Consider the following 19,745-nt stretch of genomic DNA (forward strand, 5'->3'; position numbering starts at 1 on the left):
GGGTCATTACCTATTAAGAGAACAACCTTGAATTCAGCTTCACAACAGAGAAAAACATCGATGAGCTTGCATAGCCATGAAATTGAGAGAAATGTATCGAAAGGGATGTCATCAAGAGGTGATAAGAGCTCAGTGAAACGCTCGACGACGTGCTTCGAGAAGAGTTAGAGGTCTTCGAGCTCTTGTTCGTGGTTACCGTCCATGACGATGACTTGGTTTCGCCGTATGTTGATTCGACCCAAGAAGGAGGCGTGGTAATCGGTTGCTGACATTTTTGTTGGAAGATTTGTGGGGAATTTGTAGAGAGGTAGTGAATGCAAAGGGAAAAGGGGAAAAATTAAGGATATGAGAGTAATTTGGAAAGGGAAAATGGAAGGTAAGGGATGTATATAAATAAGAGATTGATGGAAAATTGAGTGTCTGGGACGAGACTGATTCTACTTCCTTTTTTGGGACGATGACTCGGCAACCGATGAGGTGAGAGAGGCGGGGAGGGGAGAAATAGCGTGGTGGTGGTGGCAGATATTTAAAAAAAAATTGAAAATTATAAAGTGTTTGAGGTAAATTAGATATAAAATTATTATTTAAAGATATATTTAATGTTTTACTAATAATTTAGGTGTAAAATTAAATATTAGCTTTTTATTTACGTTGTCACGTCATTAATTTATCATGAATAATGGCTGAGTAACCGTTACAAATTGATAAATGTTAGTGACTAATTTATAACTATTGAAAGTTTAATAAGAAAAACGGAAACTTACTTAAATTTAGTGACTATTAGTGTGGTTTACCGTAATTATTAACTTCATCGTGATTTTTTATGGTGTTATTGAGTAATGGGTAGTCATTAATTCTTTAAATTAACATCCCAAATCAAGATTTAAGTAATTAATGTGTAGAACTTAGATAAGTTCTATGCCACTGTAACTTCTTTGTCTATTCTTTCCCAAAGTAGACTTTGGCTTCCATTGCTTTTCTTCTTCTTCTTCCTTGATCTCTTAATTTCTTTTCATTTCCTGTGTGCACAGAGATGAAACAAGGCTCGAAGCCCCGATCGGAGGTACTTTTTTCCTGTTTCTCTGCTTTCTCTTCCTCTATTTTTCTTCTGCTGGTTTTCGTTTTCGTTTTGTGAGTTTGTGATTAATTATGGTATAAATAAGAGAGAACTTGCAGAGAAGTTGGGTTGAAATCTGCTGTTTCGGTTGCTCCTGCCTGCAGCTCCTTTGGCCTCGAGTTGTCATGCGGAAGTTGCTCAACATCGATCCTAGAGATTCTGATTACAGTGCCGATACAGATGATGAAGAGGACATTGATTTGGATTATGATACCAAAGGTGATCTCACCATCTTCCTTCTGACCCCTTCTCTCATGTCTTGGATTTTTCCCCAGTTTTCTGGGAAATTTGAGAATTTTTTGTGGTTTTTATGTGTTCTAGAGTTGGTTTTAGGGACTGCTTTTTGTTTGAGTCTATATGTAAAGGGTTTTGCAGAATTTTTTGAACGTAGCAATGACGTTGGGTCAAGGTTTAGAGGGATTAGAGAGGAGGACCCTCAGCGCGATCTAATTGGTAATGAGTTTAATTCCTTATCAAAGTTGACGTTTTTGACTTGCTATGCCTATATCTTCTGTGTGAGCAAATAAAAACCATTTTGGCTACAAAAATAATGCTGGAACGTTTGGAAATTTAAGTTGCTGTCAAAGAGTTCTTTATACATGAGGATCATCTAGTCCAAAATTTTGGATCGTCAATCTTGATTGTGGCTCTGGTGAAGTTTAAACTTCGTTTGTATGACCTAGTGGTTCATGATGCAACCAGATTGAAATGATTGTTAGTTGTGACATTGTGTTTGGTATTTCCTTCCAACATAAAATAGTTGATGATTTAGTAAAAGGCTTAATTAGTCCCTTCAGCTGATAGCTGTTTGTGCATCTAATGAAATATGGTTAATAAGGCTGGCTAGATTAAGGCGAAGGAGTTAGGTGTTGAGGGATTTTTAGATTTGTTAGGTGTTGGTTTCTTGGATTGCATATAGCTCTCTTCTTCCCTTTCTTTTCATGGGATGCTATCTATTTGTATGCACTTTTCTAATAATCCTTAAGAGGAAATCGTAGGTCACAAGGAAATGGAGCTATCCTGTAGCATCTAAGCTAGTTTTGGAGGCGTTCCTTGTTATTTTTGGGTTTTGCCCCTTATAATTTTATTATTTACAAGCAAATCACCTTCCAATTGCCGTGAAATTAATTTGCCAGGTACACTACATGTCAGTGAAATTTTCTGGAGAGCACCTTTTCTCCCTCTTGTTAAGTTTTCATCAGATATCCCTGCAATCAGTCTCCTTAACTTTGAAATTCTAACTTCAATCTTTTTTGGCTTGTGTGAATATCCAATTTAGGGAGTAAGATGAATAGCTTTATCAATTTCTTCTCTTTGAATAGTTACGAGCTTTTTCCTTCTTTTTGAGCTCAGATGGTCTTCCGAGGTCAAGTAGACGGAATTCAGAGACTTTTAGGGCACAATATATAAGCACAAAGGAATTAAGGTGCAGTGCCTCTCCTTTGTGGCTTTGACAAGTAAATCTTAAACTAGTAGTAATTTTGGTGACACAAACCAATTTGGTTATTGATTTGTTGTTGAAACTTGTTTTTCCTTTTTAATTAATAGAATATGCGTTGGTACCTGGAATGTTGGTGGAAAGGTTCCACCTGATGACCTAGATATTGATGATTGGTTAAGTATAAATGAGTCTGCCGACATCTATGTGTTAGGGTAAGTGTTTTCCCTATATGCATTTTGAACTTTCTTCAATTAAAGCTGATTTTCTTTTCTTATTGGACTCTAATTTCAAGCAATGTTTACGTGAAAAGTTTTTGGGATAGCTTTCATGTTTTTATTACTTGACCTTAGAACAACTGTATTTATACATGTCAGATTGAGAATTTGGTACATCTTTCTTTTAGCAATTATCCCTGAATTTTGTTTTTGCGTTATTCATGTTCTTCAGAAAGTATGATAATTGCTTTATACTCAGTTTTCAGGAGTTAGTACCATTACATGCTGGCAATATTTTTGGCGCTGAAGATAATAGCCCTGTTCCAAAGTGGGAAAACATCATTCGTGAAACACTTGATAGAATCCGACCTGCAACTACCAAAGTAAAATGCTATAGTGATCCCTCATCTCCAACAAAGTTTAAGCCATTTGATGATGTTCCCAAGTTAGAGGAGGAGATAATTCTCAGAAGTGAAAGGGATATTGGTGAAGAAATTTATCCATTGGATGAAGACCCAAATGGTTTTGATGAAGTTAATAATTCAACCGAAAGTAAACGTGTGTTCAGCAGTTGTGGGGTTTCATGCAGTAATGATGCCACTAAATTTTGTACAGATGTAGAACAGGATTTAAAGAGGCAATTTTCTTCACCAAAGATGTTAGATGGATTGTATTGCTTGCGGACGCAGGATTGTGCAGAAAATGTAGAAGATTCAGCCTGTCAACAAAATAGAAAATTAACAAGAATGCTTAGTGGTACTGAAAGGATTGGTTTGAGTTGTCAAGGGCCTCCACTATACTTTCTATCTCAGAATATTTTGGACAGACCAAGTTCTTTCAGAGCAACAAAGTCTTTTAGAGCATATAGTTCCTTCAAGTCCATAAATGATATGGGTCATAGGTCATCTGGGATAGCTTTGCTTGCAGAACTTGATCTTGAAACCCTCACGAAGCGGAAAAGAAGATCATCATATGTAAGAATTGTAAGTAAGCAGATGGTAGGAATTTTCCTCACTATATGGGTTCGTAGGAGTTTGCGCAGGCATATTCAGAACTTGAAGGTGTCTACTGTTGGTGTTGGTGTAATGGGTTACATTGGCAACAAGGTCTGTTATTTTCTTTAATTTTTTTCTTATATTGAACGTTTGATTTTCTTTTTGTCATGTTAGCACTCCCTTGAATCATATAGTTTTTATATTGTAGTGCTATAGCTCATGTTCATGTGCTTTCTAGGTTGGACACTTTATTATTTAGGCTTTTTGTATCTAAGCTTGGTGTGCCTTGTAACACCCTCAACCAGTATCCGACCCGAATACGAGTTTGGGGTGTCACATTGACTTTTCAAACTTTGACTCTTGACAAAATTCAAAGAAAATTTAAAACTTTCATTAAAATAAAAACTGTGTATTTACATAAATTGACCAAAATCGATCAGAGCATATTCAGCTCAATCAATTAGTACATGTCAACTATATTCAGATTAACCATACACATTTAAATCATCTATTTTCTGATCTGAAACTTTGTAAGGAAAATGCTGACCTGTCTTGCTCCTCTTAGCTCTTTACTCTTCTCACTTCTGTAACTTACGTGTGAAACAATCACACGCTAAGTCGTTGACTTAGTGAGGCATAAAACATATAATAAAACTCTAACTCGTAATCATGCTTGAACAATTTCTACTAACATATCACATACAAGCATCATACCCACATATACATATAATAATTCCTACTATGCACCTTTCATATATTCATCTATATATATATATATATATATCCACTCATACATATAATTATCTTCTTTCCTATCATTATCATATTATCACCTTCATATTTCTATTCTCTTGTTTATATGATCAAGCTCATATCATATATCTTATAGCATATACAATAATCACTAACACACATATATCATATACATTACATTTCATGTTATCTCTTATTAGCCCATGTGCACCTGTGAGAACTGTAGATACGTGAGTCTATTGAGGTTGTGCACCACTATGCTGTCACCACAGCTCATATAAATGTCCCGAAAGACCTATCCAGAGGTCACAAAGACCCCGGTAACTATCCAGAGGTCATAAAGATCCTCGGTAACTATCCAGAGGTCATAAAGATCATCGGTAACTGTCCATAGGTCCCGAAGAACCTAGGTAAACTGTCCATATGTCTCGAAAGACATAGGTAAACCCTCGACTCTTGGCATGCCAACTATACCCCCTAGCTCTCATATCACATAACATGGGCATTATCTTTTATATCCTTTTACATATTCATGTAACCATATCATATATTCATATAAGCTCATGGTTTCATTCACATATACATGTAATCACGTAGTTCATGTCAATTCTCATATGAGTTCATATTTATATAAACATATGATTCACCTTCACGTATCACATATATTTTCTCTTTCATATAGCTCATAACATTTCTCATGTGTTCATATGATATGTAAATCATTGTCATCTCATCATGTTATCACATAAACATATAATCTTACAATACATACAAAAACACCTCAATACATATATTCACATATACCTATCATTTCATTATCCTTATTATTATTCTTATCATCACCATTAATCCCTTTTACTTACCATATTCATATCAATAACACATATACTCATGCACACATATAAATCATAACAAATACATACTTCTATGAATTCATGTTTTTCACTATTGGAAATAGACTTATCGCAAGTCTTATTTTCCATTGAACCTCATATACTAGAGAATGTGCACTCATCTGAGCCTCACTAAGTTCCAATCCACTTTTATGCTTTCATCTCTTCGATTGAATCTTGACTTGATAATCGTTCCGGGACTTGTTCGTGCTCGATATCTATATGATCATACATTGATACATATCAATATCCAATCGATATACTCCAATCTATCATTTCGTAGACCAAAAGAAAGGTATAATTCTATTTCCCTTGAAGTGCATCGATTCATTCCTTATGCATCGATGCATAAATTGCATTCGATGTTTCCATTTTTAAGGGTGCATCGATGCACTTCATGTGCATCGATACACACTGAACAATTTCTGGAAATTTACCCTTGATGCATCGGTGCACCTTGAGTGTGCATCGATGCACAAAGCCCAGAAATCCAATTTATGCCCGAAAATCCCCTCTTTTCAACTTAATTACTTCATATATCATTCTATTTCGTATTCTTAACTTACTTACTCCCATTCAAACTCATTTATCTCGTCTTGAACCTTAATATCCTCTCCTCTTTATTAACTTCAAGAATTATACCAGATTTCCAACATGTTTCAAAACTCATTTTATCACTTCATATCTCTTATTTTAACCCTTGACAAGTCAAATTTATCTTCCAATTTGAGTAATGAACTCTATTTCAAGATTTCATCCAAGAACCCCAAATCTTTAATCCATCCTAACTCCATCATACTTTGATTTTAAGATAACTTAAGCTTTCCTTAAGCTTAGTTATCATCTAATAATCAAAACCTAACCTTAAAATCAACAATTAATCCATAAACAAAGAAACTCACCTTTGAGATTGGAGATACGGGAGGAGGAAGAAGAAGAAAGAAAACTTTGGATAATTCTCCTTTTCCACGTGGTTCCTTATCTTATAAAAGAAATATAAAAATCTTACTTGTCAATTGACCATTTTACCCTTTAATTCATTCTATAATTACTAAATAACCTTCATCATATTTCCAATAAATCATTGAACTATTCAATTATCCTACTTTAATCACCAATTTCTAAAACTTTACAATTTGGTCACTAACCCGGTATTGAGGATGTTACATGCCTTGCTTTGAACCTTAAGCCTCAAAATCCGAGGCATTATCAGTTGGGCAGTTGCACTTCTGTTATAACAAATTGATTACATATTTGCCTCAAATATTAGCCCCCACCCCGCTGCCGAAATTAGGTACAATGGCATTAAAATGAACTATAATTTTGAGCCTTAGCCTGTGAAGACTGATTCTTCTTTCTTGAAGTTGATAATCAGTGTAGGTGCTTTTCAGTAGATAGCATCTAGAAAATGTGATTTTCTGTGTCTCTTCAACATAGTGTAGGATTTATGACTACCAATTTTAACATCTACAAGAATGCAGTGCAACATTTCAGAAGTTTTGGTAGTTGATGGAAGTTAAGACATGGCAAAGTATGAGAGGGAGTGAAAAGGTACCTTAGCTGGAGATACTGCACATTAGAGGTATCTACACTTGAAAGCAATTATTTGAGATATGGACCTTGAGAGAGTAAGAAAGGTAGTAACATTAAAAATTGATGGTAGTCGAATAAGGCTAAAACTACTGTGATAAATTCTTGGTGGTAAAGATGATATTCTCCTCCAAATGATGTTAGGCCATATAATATTGGCTGAAGCGGTGCAGTTGATGAAGTCAATCAAGTTGATGAGTCATTTCTTAGTGAAAAAGGGAATGGATTATAAGATGGGGTGCATGACTGTAGAAAGAAGTCGATTTAGAATCTCTTTTCCGCCGGTTCTAATATGAAGTTTTATTAGTTGTTTTCTTTTCTGTTGTTTTTTAGGATAAGTTTTATTTTAATTAAAACTCCATATCTTAGAGATAAGATAAGAGTCTTAGGAAACAAGAAACATAATAGTCTTAGGATTCTAGTTTATATAAACAAAACCTATTTAAAGGTTGTGTTCTGCCGCATAATAAGATAAATGAAATTTTCCTTTTAACTGAAATTCTACATGGTGTCAGAGCTAGGTTTTAAACCCTAGTATAGCATGCTGGTACAACCTAATTTTTCTTTTGCAAATATTGCGAAAACCAGCAAAGTAAAGCCTTAAATAGTTGATTCTGGAGCCTCAGATCACATGACTGGAGACATCAATGTTTTTTACAAGTTCATCTCGCAGTCAAGCCTCTCCACAATACTTTAAATTGTTTTATTCCATGGTTCATTCTTAATTCAAAAGCAAGATCCAGACTCTGAAAACATATAATGGCAGGGAGAGTTTTTTTTTATTAACCTTAGGTTCCTATTTCAAAGAAAAAAGGATTATTCATGTGAGTTCTTTTGTTAACACATCTCAGTAAAATGGGATAGCGGATAGAGAAAAAAAATACACACGTACTGTAGATCGCTAGGTTTTTTCTTCAAACGAGAATGGGTGAGAGAGTAGTAGAGAGAGAAAAGTTGAAGGGGAAGTCTGATTCCGACGAGGTCTGGAAAGCTTTTGTAGATAACCTCAGTAGGAGAGTGTCTCGACAGGAGCTTAGGGGTATTTTTTCGGCTCAGGGAACGGTGGTGAGAGTTTTCATCCCAAAAGAAACTAGAAATCCAAAATATAGATTCTCCACTTTCGCTTTTATCCAGTTTGAGAGGGAATCTGGTTTGAAGAGGGCTATTGATATGTTAAATGGTTCACTGATAGATGGGAGAAGGATTACAGTTGGAGTTGCAAAATACACTGTTGCTCGTCCAAGGAAAGAGGTAAGGAATAGTCCAGTTAAGATGGTTCCAGACTCGTTTACAGCAGGACCTTCTAAGTGGAAGGAGGTTGATCTTCTCAGAAAGAGTGTTAGGGATAACAGATCGTACAAAGACGCTTTACTGTCCAATGCTATGAAGAACCATGCATTGGGGGTACAAGGAGTCATATTCTGAAGGGAGTCACAGGGAGAAAGCTAGGAAGAATGTTCTAGAAATGCATATTCCTAATGAAAGTTCGAGCTGGGTAAAGAGATCTTTAACAGGGATTATTAAGTTTTCCCTTGATTTTAAGTCAGTTCAGGAGGCTTTCATTGATAAGGGTTATGAAGTACATGTTGCTGGTTGGGGTTATGTCCAAAATTCATGTGCTATCATTTTCAAATCTTATGAAGAGATGATGGAGGCATGGACAAAGAAGGAAAATGAAATAGGCGTCTGGTTTGACAGAGTGGCCCCTTTACTGAATGAAGATGGAGTTCCGATGGCCTTTTGTCAGGTTGAGTTAACTGGTGTTCCTCTGTTATGCTGAAATGAATCCTTCTTGGTACGAGTTGCTGGGAGATGGGGAAATATGGTTGAAATCCATGATTCCACTAAGAAAAGGGAGGATCTCACGTCTGCGAGGATTCTTTTGAGAGTTGCAAGTCCTTTCGATGTTCCAGAATTCATTACTTTTGGATCCTATGGCAGATCTTATAGAGTTAAGATCAAAGTTGGATCGGGCTATGAAGATTCAAATCCTTTTTTGAAATTTTCTCCGGTGAACGGAGCAGTTGGAGAACAGTCTGGCGAGTTGAGGTCTGAGGAAGGTAGAGACTGGGAGAAGTCAAAATATGAGGAAAGTTCTGTCAAATCAGTAGAGATGTTCAGACAGAAGGTTGACTTGTGGAGTGATGATGGTGCTTCTTTCGGCTCAGTACAGTCTGATGGGGAAATTCACTTTCCAAGATGTACTAAACATGGGAAAGGCATTAAAAGAGGATTGTCAGGTGTTCAGAATGGTGGGAATATCATAGGAGGTGATTTTGCAGGTTTGGGCATCAGAAATTCAAATATTTCGGCTGATGGGCCTGAGTCCTTATACGATGACAATGAGCTGTCTGGGTTGGAGGCTAATAAGATAATTCCTTCTGGGCCAGGCTATACAATTGACAAGTTTGGTAAATTGGTTTAGAACAGGGGGATTAAAGAGGCTAGCAGTGTTAAAAAACAGAATAAGGGGACTAGCTTCTTTTCAGTTTCGTCTGCCAGTGAAGATATTGAGGATTCTAAATCTAACTTTTCGCTGATAGATCCTAATTCAGAATTATTGAAGAGCCACTTAAGAAATAAAGTGATGGTGGTGCACAGAAGCTCGTTGTCTACTAAAAGTGAGCCTCTTGAGAGAAGGAAAATGGCCAGTTACAGAAGAGCTTATAGAAGAAGGAGGGAGAGGAAATATTGGCATGGGGAGAATCCAAAGGGAATTAATGTAACAGAGATTGTTTCAGATCCAAAGAAAGTTAATAATCAGGTCTGCACGTCAGTTCATCAGATTTCTACAGCAGCAGAGCTTAATTTTCAAGGCAGAGAGGAGACAAATTTAGTAGAAGCAGCTGGGGTTAGTTGTTTTGATGGAGAGCCAGAGGGTTGTGTTAAGGATAGACATATGTTCAATTCCAAATCTGGTTTTTGTAAGAAAAGGGCAAAAAGATCATTGGTAAGAGAAGCTCTAGAACATGTTAACATTTATACAACATCTTCTTCAGAGTTTTTGGAGCTTTTGGATGAAGCAGTAGCTACATGGCAAGTGAGTCAGATTCTGGGGGTTTCTTTTACTGAGGGGAAGGAAGCTTTTCTGGATAAAATCATTAAATTAGAACATGGCATGAATATGGCCAATTGAGTTGCCATAGTGGGGAAGTCAGTTTTTCAAGCAATATTAATGAAGGATAAATTAGCAATAATTTCATGGAATGTAAGGGGCTTGGGAAGAAGAGAAACATAAAGCAGTTCAGAGATTAGTCTCTAGCACATATCCTTCCTTTCTTTGGCTACAAGAAACTAAAGCAGAGAAGTTACAAAGATCTTTTCTGAGAAGGAATGGGCTGAATATTTTTCAGGGTGTCATTGAATCTCCAGTTGTTGGTTCTTCAGGGGGTTTATTATGTTGTTGGGATGAAAATGTGTTTAAGATGGAAAATCACTGCATTAACAGAAGATTCATTGCTGTTGTAGGGAAATTCAGATTGCATCAATTCAGAAGTGTTCTTATAAATGTTTATGGACCCTCAGTGGAGGAAGAAAAAGAAAGTTTTTTTAAAGAACTTAGGGTGTTCATTTCTGGACAGAATCTGCCGGTTTGTGTTGGAGGGGATTTTAATGTATACTTGTGTGAAGATGAGAAGGTGGGTAGAGCTCAGAATAGATTCTCAATGAGGATTTTTTCTCAATTTATTCAGTCTTTAGGGTTAATTAATCTGCCTTTGAATGGGGGCAGGTTCACTTGGTGTAATAACCAAGATGATCCAACATTTGTTAGATTGGACAGGTTCTTGGTGGATGGTCAATTTTTGGCTACATTTCCTGAGATTATTCAGTCTCTTATTCCTAAATCCATTTCGGATCACAATGCTATTTTATTACAAGATGAAGGAATTGATTGGGGAAAAAGGCCTTTTTAGACTTTTTAATTATCTAATGGAGGAGGACGGTTTTGAGGAAATGGTTAGACATTCCATTACAGATTGTAAGAAGCCTGGGAGAAAAGGTGGAATCTTAAGTATTTTGAGGAACTCTAAAGCAACCATCAAAAAATGGGCAGGGAAGAAAAACCAGTTTCCGGGAGCAGCAATCTCAGATTTAGAAAAGAAAATTCAAAAGCTTGAGGAGGATGCCCAGCAATTGAATGTCAGTTCTGTTCAGGGGATTGCTGATGAGATTAGTGTTTGTAGAGCAGAATTATGGCGACTTCATAGAATTGAGGAGCATATTTGGTTTCAAAATTCTAGGAAGAAGTGGATTAATGATGGGGACCGAAACACAAGATTCTTTCATACTTGTGCTTCAGTTAGAAGAAAACGAAATGCTTTGAATGCTTTAATAGTTGATGGGAATATTACTCATGATCCAACTGTTATCAAGGCCAAGGTCAAAGATCATTTTTTCAAAATTTTCAATGATCGGTCTACTTTAGACGTTGAGGATATTGATTTGGTTTTTCCTAGAATTTCACTCGAACAGAATATGCTTTTGGAGAAGGATTTTTCCGAGGAGGAGGTTTGGGAGACTATAAAGTCTTGCGACAGTAATAAAGCTTCGGGGCCAGACGGTTTGAACATGGGTTTTTTTAAAAGGTTTTGGTCTGTTCTTAAGGGAAACATTATGCAGTTTTTTCACAGATTCTTTGTGGGGAAGGATTGAGAACATGGTATTAACCATACTTTTATCACCCTAATTCCTAAGGGATCAAACATTGGAAGCCTTGATGATTACAAACTTATAAGCCTAGTAGGAGGAGTTTATAAGATATTATCCAAGTGTCTTGCAAGGAGGCTCAGAAGTTGTATAGGAGATATTATCAGCCCGACTCAATTTGCTTTTATACCCGGTCGACAAATTTTGGATTGCTCTCTCATTGCTAACGAGAGTATTGATTATTGGAGGAAGAAAAGGCTAAAAGGTTGTGTTTTTAAAGTTGATTTTAAAAATGCATATGATACGGTTGACTGGCCTATTTTGTTCAAGGTGATGGAAAAGATGGGATTCAGTTTCACTTGGATAAGTTGGATTAGGAGATGTGTTTCTACAGCTTCAATTTCTGTTTTAGTCAATGGGGTTCCATCCGAGGAGTTTCCAATGGCCAAGGGTCTTAGACAGGGATGTTCACTCTCACCTTTATTATTTAATCTAGTTGGGGAATTACTGAATCTATTAATCTGAAGGGCTGTTTCTGAGGGATTATTTTCTGGTATGATAGTTGTCAAGGAAGAAGGGTCCTTTAATCTTACGCACTTGCAGTTTGCGGATGACTTAATTATTTTTTGTGGAGCTTCGAAGACTCAAATTATGAATGTGAAGAGGGTGCTTAGAGTATTTGAGGTTATGTCAGGGCTGCAACTGAACCTTAAGAAAAGCAGATTGTTCGGGATTAATATTCCCCAACAGGAGGTTAAGACTTGGGCAGATTCTATTGGTTGTACAGTGGGAAACTTCCCCTCTAATTATCTAGGCCTCCCTCTAAGTGCTACTAAGAATTCCTCTGTTATTTGGGAACCAGTGGTGCAGAATTTTCACTCTAAATTAGCAGGTTGGAAGGCTGCTACTCTATCTTTAGCAGGGAGATTGGTTTTGATCAAATCGGTTCTTTCCTCACTGCTTACGTATTTTTTATCTTTGTTCAAGATTCCAGTTTCTATCCTTAAGTCTCTAAATTCAATTATGTCTAATTTTTTATGGGGAGGGGGAAATGGTAATAAGAAGATACACTGGGTTAAATGGGATGATGTTTGCAGATCAAAGAATGAGGGAGGTTTGGGAGTTCGGAATCTGATTTGTATGAACAGGGCACTGCTAGGGAAATGGTCTTGGAGGTTTGCAAATGAGAGAAGTTCTGTTTGGAGGAATTTTATTTGTAGCAAATACAACATTGATTCTTCTAGATTACTGTTTGATAGCAAGATTTCTACTAAATCTTCCTGGTTATGGAGATCAGTGGTTAATAACCATTACAAACAAGACTCCTTTGGTTCTAAGTTTCGTAGTTTGTGCAATTTTCACGTTGGAAATGGTAAGCATGTTCGATTTTGGCAAGACAGCTGGGCTGCTGATTTTCCGTTTCAGATTATGTTTCCTAGACTGTTTTCGCTTTCTACTAATAAATACGGTAAACTTTGTGAGTTTGGGGATTTTCTTTCTTCTCGCTGGATTTGGGATGTTCAAATTCGAAGAAATTTAAATGATTGGGAGCTTGAACAATGGTGTAATTTGGTGAGCATCATTTCTTCTTTTTCTCTCTCTCTTGATTCTAGTGATGGTTTGATTTGGAAAGGTAGTGGGGACGGTGTTTATACAGTCGGTTCTTGTGTTGAGAGGTGTGGATCAGGTTTAGAAGATGTTCATTTCTGGAATAAAATTGTTTGGAGAGGATTGGTTCCCCCTAGAGTTGAAACATTAGTGTGGCAAATTGTGCTTCACAAAATTGCTGTTAAAACCGAATTGGTTAAAAGAGGTGTTCAAGGTATTGAGGATGAGTTATGCCCTCTTTGTAGAATGGTTGAAGAAACTTCATCGCATCTATTCTTTTCTTGTTCGGTTGTGTGGTCTTTGTGGAACAAATTTCTAAATTTTTGGAGGTTTAGTTTTGTGTTTCCTGCAGAAGCAAAAAGTTTTCTTCTAGCTTGGGATGAGTTGAAATCCAATTTTGCAATATGGACTTTCATTCCTGGGGCTGTTATTTGGTTAATCTGGAAAATCAAAAATTTTATTGTTTTTGAAGGGGGAAAGCTTGATCAGTCTGAATTATTTTTCTTAACAAGAGTTAGGCTGGCCTCTTGGTTTCTAGCAAAGAATAAGGATGTATCTATTACTAAGGACTCTTTAATTTCTGATCCTTCTATAGGAGATTCCTATTCGTCCTACAATTTCTTGAAGTCTTCTATAATCCCTTGGTTACCTCCCCCTATGGGTTTCGTCAAGGTAAATATGGATGCAGCCACTAGCAGTGATTGGAAAGAATCAGGTCTTGGAGGTCTTATGAGGGATCAATCTGGTGCAATCCTAGGTTCTTTTCAGGAGCCTGCTGGTTCAGGACCTCCAACATTGAAGGAACTTAAAGCTATTCAAAGGGTTATTTCTTTCTTTGCCTCTTTTCAAGGGAGGGTTAAAGATAGGCTGATCGTTGAGAGTGATTGCAGGGTTGCAGTAGACTGGATAAATAATGTTGACTCATGTCCAATTGTATATGGTTTTATTGTTAGAGATATTGTTGATAGTCTTAGAACTTTCGGGGGGGTTGTTAGATGGGTTGCAAGGACAGCGAATATGGATGCTGATGGTTTAGCAAAGGCTGGTATAGGTTGATTTTTATGTTGTTGGCTTCTTTAGTTTGGTTTTCTGGCTCCTGTATTGTTTGTAAGGGTTTTTTGGAATAGTTGTTCCAAGGTTGTAATTCTATTTTCTATAATGAAATTATAAGGCACTCTTTTCCTCCTTTCGATGATTAAGAAGCTTCTATACAAGCTCCATTAATCAAGAAGGAGGTTTTTAATGAGGCCTTCAAATCTTATCAAAAAAAAAAACCTCCCTCATAGTAGTCCTTTCCCCTAAGGAAAGAACCGACTAGCGGAAGGAGGAAAAGAGTACCTCATAATTTTATTGATAAACAGATTACATAATACTTAAAAAAAACCTAATACAACTATTTTATCATGACACACAGAAACAGCTTAATAAAAAACGTACAAACAGCAATCCCCTGCTTTGCTAGCTTATCAGCCTCACAATTACAACCCCTAGGGACCAACCTAAGAATAATCCCCCTATCTAAAACAATAGACACAATGTTCTTTACTAAATTAAAGAAAAAAATAGGAGCTGAAGGAGATTTAATCCTATCCGCTGCTGCCTTGCAATCACTTTCAACAATCAGCCTACCCTTCGAAACCCATTCTGATAGGATAAAGATGTCGATGCCTTTTTTTATAGCTTTCAATTCTGCTAGAGGGGGAGGGTTAGGACCAACATTTTCTGAAAAAGACAGGAGAGTAGAGCGTTTCCAATCTCTAAGAATACCACCTATACCTCCTATCCCAACACAACTAACAGCCCCATCCACATTCATCTTAAAGAAATCACCTAGGGGAGGACTCCAACAAAGCACCGACCTAGTCATCTTAAAGAAGTCGAACAATGAAAAACAGAGAGGATCTGTCCAGCTTTCCTTTATCAAAATTTCTTGGGGGAAGTCATCCTTACTGCCTCCTATCTCATAAATAGAATGCCTAGCCTAGTCCTAAAATTTCAAAGACCTCGTTAACTCCTCCTACAAGTCTTTCCACATGCTAAATCTTTTTCTTCTGATCTTCCACTTAAAGTCTTTGGTTGCTCAGCTTCTTTTCACATTCACCAACAAAATCGAACCAAACTTGATCCGAAGTCAGTAAAATGTGCTTTCCTAGAGCATTCTTCCAACAAAAAAGGGTACAAGTGTTACTCACATATTACTAGTAAAATCCGCAATTCAAGGGGAGAACTCAAGGGAATTTTAGCTTTGAGACAGCCTTCAAAACATTCAATCTGAGTACATTCCAACCCAAAATGTCAACCTATAAAGTTTACCGACTCCAACTCCTGAAAACAACACTCCATCCAAATCTCGACTCTTGTAAATACGTCTACTAATCTAAATCTCAACTTAACACGAATCATCAAGGACTACGTGTCTACTCTCGGAGGGGACGGTATGCTGAAGATCTAGAGAACATCTCATGAATGGGAGATTGTCAAGAACTTGAACTGGAGCTTCATGCTTCAGAAGTTAACATGGGTAAGGAATCTTCACCTAGTGAGCCTCTTGTTTTGTTTATTGATAATTCATATTTATCTATTGCTCAGAGAAAAGCTGTTTGAACACGCACCAAATATCCTATTGAGAGATATGTGGCCCATGGATAATTGCTGCCATCATATAAAGACTTTATTCCATCTCTTGATAGTATTTAGATTCCAAATTCAATTCAAGAAGTTTTGAAGATTCCAAGATGAAAAAGGCTATCGAAGAAGAAATCAAGGCCTAAGACAACAATGGAACTTGGATCTTTATAGAGTTACCTAAAGGAAAGAAGTCAATAGGTTGCAAGTGTATATTTACATTTAAGTGTTGAGAGGTTCAATGCTAGGCCGGTGGCTAAGGGCTTTACTCAATCATATGAGATTGATTATCATGGAACATTTGCGCCTCTTACCAAGTTGAATATTGTTCGAGTACTTTTGTTACTTGCAGTAAACAAAGACTGACCTCTACACAAACTCGAGATGAAGAATGTCTTTTTAAACGGAGACCTTGAAGAAGATGTCTACATGGAGATACCTCCAGGCTTAGAAAGACCGCCAAATAACCATTGAATGTGCAATTGAAGAAGTCATTATATGGACATCTAAAAGATCTGATAGAAATGCGAGAGTCCTGCCAGTTTTTTAGAATTCTGTGTGGACCTATTGATATGTGTGGTCATCCTGTAATAGCTGCAAGAATTAGTGTAAAGAAAGCTCAAGAGTGAGATACTATGATTGAAATAAGCCTGAACCATGAATCTACAATAATCATGCTGATTTTTTGCTTCCATGTCTTCTAACAATGAATTCTGTGTATGGCTGGTAAACTTTGAATCAGTTTATCCGTGCTATTACATTCTATTATTCAATTTCCAGTTGTTGGTCACTGTTAATACTGCTATATTTAGCTAATTTTATGGCTATTCATTTTTCTTCCAGGGATCTATATCAGTCAGCATGTCCATATATCAAACATTTTTTTGTTTATATGCACTCACCTGACGTCAGGTGCAAAAGATGGGGATGAACTTAAAAGAAATGCTGATGTGCATGAAATACTTAGACGAACTCATTTTCATTCCCTTTCTGCGACTGGACTCCCCAAAAGCATCCATGATCATGAGTGAGTATTTTTAAATTTCTAATAGTGGTATGAATTAGTGGTTATCTACTTATCTATCATTCTAGTTCTTGAGATTGTTACCTTCTGATTGTTCACATAATATATCACAAGTAGTTTCCCCAAGTTTCATGGACCATAAGATTCTGGAAAGACAAAGAGAGTCATGTATTTTATGCATGATCATTACTTTATTAGGATTTAGGGTTGGTTATCTTGTGGTATGAGTGAGTTGGCTGTTAGTACCTATGAATAGAACTCCCAGGGGACATTCATAACCTCAGTGTACGTACCAAAAAAGTTATACGTTTTATGCATCTATTTCTTTATTCATTGAGATGTTATGCTTGTTCAGTAAATTAGAAAATGCATTCTTTGGACTGTACATTTACTTATTCACCTGTCATCGGCTTGATCATATATGCTTAACGGAGCTGCTTTTCTTTTACTTTTATTCTTTTTTCAGAAGAATAATTTGGTTGGGTGATCTAAATTACCGTATCAACCTGTCATATGAAAAAGTACATGATCTCATCACCAAGGAGTGGTCCAAGTTGATTGAGAGAGACCAGGTTTAGTAGTAATAAGCAGTCTAGGTTATTGCGATTTTCTTATCAACTATGAACTTTAAGGCTGTTGATAGGATGCTAGTGTAGTAATTAAATATATTATCTAAAATATTGACAGCTTGTACAAGAGCTGCAGAAAGGTCGTATATTTGATGGATGGTCTGAGGGAGCTATAAATTTTGCTCCAACATACAAATATGAATTAAATTCAGATAAATACTATGGAGAAGATCCAAAGGTTGGGAGGCGAACTCCTGCATGGTATGCTTAACAAATATTATACTATTTATCCTTTATTGTTTGTTTGTCTTGTGAAATTTTCAAGTAAACCTTATCTCTCAGGTGTGATCGCATCCTTTTTTATGGTAGAGGAATGAGGCAACTAAGGTATAGCAGGACTGAGCTAAAACTTTCTGATCATCGCCCTGTCAGTGCTGTATATATGGCCGAGGTTGAGGTGTTTTGTCCAAGGAGACTACAGCGTGCTCTCACCTACTAACACTGAAATTGAAAATGAGGAAGTTGCAGCAGAGGGTATTGAATAATGATTTTAGAATTAGTCCCTTGAGTTGGACTAGGTGAGTGGTATGCCTTGTTTCTCATCCAGGAATATAGATAGCTTCTTTCTACCACAAGATGTTAATGGTCATGAGTCTCATGACTGATACCAGGAAAATAAAGTAATGCTGGCTAAGAGAGTCAATAGTTTAATGATGATATGGGGTAATACGGGTGAATAGCTAAAGATCATGGCCACAAGGTAAGGAAATTAAACTGAACATCACTAGAAAGGAGCAGTCTATGTTGCCTTGGGAAGAATCTGTTTCTGGAAAAGGAATTGATTGGCGTATATGTATATTCATGCACGTATGTATGTATGTGTGTGTGTATATGTATATATGTTTTCCATTGAGAATTTCAACTGCATCAAGTAGTTGGGATAGATTCTTCCAACGTTTTGTGATTGATTTGGTAGATGCTAAACATCTTGTTCCCTGCCATGTATCAAGGATGATACATGGAAGGTAATTGATATAGTTTTTTTAAAATAGGTGAAATAGATGCTAAATCAAGGACCCCAGAGTCAGATCTTTGTTTCATTCAATCTCTTTCACCATTGGAAAGCATGTTTTCTTTCTGGCATATCATGAATAAAATTTCGTTCTCACAGGATAACACTAGATGGCAGATTGTAACATTGAGATTAGGTGATCTCTACAAAGGTCAAGAACCCACTTTTTTGCTGATCTGCACCACAACCCTCATACCACAAACTGTGAACTGAACCAAATATATAAAAAAGGTTCGAGAACATGTCAATTTTACTTGTTTCATATCCAAATTCTCTTCAGCTGTCAGCTATGGCAATTTACCTTTTCATAAGGAGTCAAATACTTGAAAGATATATATTACTTAAAGTTACATAAATTTTGTTATTCCTCTAAATAAAAACTTGCTTTCTGATGCAGGATAGCTGGGAGAGCACAAGGGATACTAATAAGGATGAATCGAGGGGAAGCAGGCAGGACAATCGTTGGTCTTGAAAATTTTAAATTATCATATATTTTATATATTTTCTATTGATAATTTGTTTTGTTCTCCTAAAATTTTAGAAATTTACCCTCAACATAAAATCTTGTGTTCGTCCGGAATATTAATCTATACATGAGCTTTTGAGGGTGGACGTCAAGCTCCCACAACTGTTCATAATATCAACACCTTGCATTCATTCATTTCATTCTATTATTCTATTATTACACTGTATATCAATCATTATACAAATGCATCCGCACTAGGGACTTCACAAATAGGCTCTAAAACAATGCCTCATTGTCTACTATCGACAGTTTGCCACAGCTGATTTTTAGTGGTTATAATTATTTATGTGTAGATTTTTATTTCCTTAAATATGCTATATAATTCTTGTAATACTCTAATACCGACTTACTCTGGGTAAGATTAGATATAGAATTTGTTAAAGGACCAAGTTGAATAGAATGTAAAATGGATGAACTAAATTAAAAATTTTGTTAAAAAAAAACTAAGTCACACACATATATATATATTCTGTAGTGGGAGATGAATTTGTAATTTAAATTTAGTCATAAATAAATTTAAAATGAATGAGATATTTTGAATAAAAAAAGTAAAAAAATCTTATAAAGTTAAGGTATTAAAATAAAAAATATATTATTAGAAAAAAATTAAATCTACATAAAAATTTTACAGTAGTTTAGTAACATATTCAAATTTAATGAAAAACAAACT

The 19,745-nt window shown here is 36.2% G+C and overlaps 1 pseudogene; it reads left to right on the forward strand.

Moving 5' to 3' along the window:
• The first annotated feature begins 910 nt into the window (after positions 1 to 910).
• LOC120195658 lies at positions 911 to 19,201 on the forward strand (annotated as a pseudogene).
• Positions 19,202 to 19,745: the final 544 nt, after the last annotated feature.

Source organism: Hibiscus syriacus, unplaced genomic scaffold (genome assembly GCF_006381635.1).
Source record: "Hibiscus syriacus cultivar Baekdansim isolate YM2019G1 unplaced genomic scaffold, ASM638163v2 tig00004620_pilon, whole genome shotgun sequence".
NCBI lineage: Eukaryota > Viridiplantae > Streptophyta > Magnoliopsida > Malvales > Malvaceae > Hibiscus > Hibiscus syriacus.